This window comes from Camellia sinensis, chromosome 15, assembly GCF_055761805.1.
Source record: "Camellia sinensis isolate YWXY chromosome 15, ASM5576180v1, whole genome shotgun sequence".
Taxonomy (NCBI): domain Eukaryota; kingdom Viridiplantae; phylum Streptophyta; class Magnoliopsida; order Ericales; family Theaceae; genus Camellia; species Camellia sinensis.
This window is the reverse complement of record NC_138975.1, coordinates 122,911,533-122,913,740: the sequence shown is the minus strand read 5'-3', so window position 1 is coordinate 122,913,740 and position 2,208 is coordinate 122,911,533.

Here is a 2,208-nt window from a genome sequence, read left to right as displayed (position 1 = left end):
ATGTGAAGATTAATTTCAAAACTCTTTTCATGACTTTCCTAACATAAAATTAAGCTTCCAAGACTTATGAAACAATGATGCGTGTGCAATATAACTTCCAATTTTATCATGAATCATAGATTTCAAACCCAAAATGATAAAATTCTACATATTCATCTTCTAAATTCAACATGGATGGCAAGGATCATGCTCAAGAGTATGAAACTCTTCCAATTCATGAATTCATGTATTTCAAACCTTCAAGACTTAGAAAGCATGAATGCATGTGAGTGACAACTCCCAATTCAACATGATTATCAAAGTTCATGCCCAAAACTTGAAGAATCAAAGCAAATACTTGCATGCATGTACAATTTCATCTCAATTCCTACAATCTTTGTTCAACTTAAACATTTAATCTCATTATCTTCTTAAATCCACAATTTAAGTGACTTAACTCCCAAATTGAAGTTCAAACTCTTACTTACTATCTTCAATGAGGCTAGGTTTAGCAATTTCTTGAGCCTAACTTCCAAATTCTTCAATCCTCCAAGCCAATTCCTCAAGATTGAGCTTCTCTCTCTGTAAGATGAAGAGTTCCCTCTCTATATAGCTTAATCTCAGCAAAATGGTTAAGATGAGCACAAAATTATGAGCCTAGGCACTAACTCAACATATATATAGTGGGTGATTAGCTTAAACTAATTAAGCATGATTAAGACTAATCAACCTTACTTAATTTAATTCAATTTAATCTTAATTAATTTGATTCGAATCAACTTTTAATTAAATTTCACCATAGGCTCTAAAAATTACGCCGAACATAATAAATTAATCAATTTTGGTTTTTGACGTCTCTACAACCCTCAATTCCGGATTATAGTAGAAATTGTAATAGATATGACTACAATCAATAGATAGGCATTCAAAAATCACATGATTAACATAATTAATATCAAATTTCATATCAAGCACATTAACACTCATATAATTAATGAGTTAACAGTATAATACGGAACGAGGTTGTCACATAAGTGGTCCTCGAATACGTGATTGGTTCGAAGTCTGAACTGGTGGGCATCCCAATGATTGCTCCCCCAGCGAGCACTCGATTACTCCAAGTCTTGGCCGGCTAGATGATCCTAGTGGTGTAACTACTGGTTGACCCACTAACCCTGCCCTCTTCCTCTATGGGCAAGTTGGAGACTTGTGGCCCGGCTGACCACATTTGAAACAAGTGAAACCCCTCTACTTACACTTCCCCAAACCCAAACTTGGCATTGGAAAGGTAGATCTAGATTGTACTCCTTGAGACTGTTGTGGGTTGAAACCCCTCTGCCTTTTAAAAGGTTTACCAACACCCCGAGTTACAAGGGTCGCCAAAATGGCCTCCTCTCTACTCTGTCCCATGACTAATACTGCTGCCTCTATATGAGTCGCCACTTTAACAAGCACACTATAACTTCTATGCCAAGACCCGACAATCCTTCCTCGGATGTTGTCACACAACTTGCTCTCAAACTTCGAACAATGAAGTTCATCAGTCTCCACCAACTCCGGAGCAAATCTCAATAGGTTAGTAAACCATGCTTCAAACTGTACCAAAGGTGTAGTACCTTGGCATTACTCCACAAATTGTTTCCGCAATTCTTCTCGTGTGGAATGAGGGAAATTGTCACTTCCTTGTCTAGGCATCCTAGTAAGGGTAACTCAAAGATTAGCATAGTCACAAATGTGCCAAAGCCAATTTACTCATGTCCTGTTATAATGGACAACATTTAATCCACTCCAAGTAAGCACCTAATCACATAAACACACACAAATTTCCTTCCTGGATAATGACCATCCCATGGCTTTGCCAAAGTTCCAATTAGAAATAGCAGTGATCAAGTGCTCTTCTAATAGGACTTGTAGAAACCTGTAAACCCAATCAACATCTTAGGAATGAAATCACATACCCATATAGTCATATAAGCATGTTGTCATGTAAGCATACTATACATGCTAACGTCTCTACTGAGCGAGACAAAACCATTGTGGTAATAACCACTTTCCACATACTCAAGTATTCAAACTCAGTACGCTCTGATACCAAGTTGTAACACCCTGAAATAAATACAATAAATTCATCCCATAAACAATAGTATGATTGAAACGACACACTTTCGTTAATCAGAGTTTATTATACAAAAAAAGTGACAGATGCGATAAAGGATGAAAGCTACACAC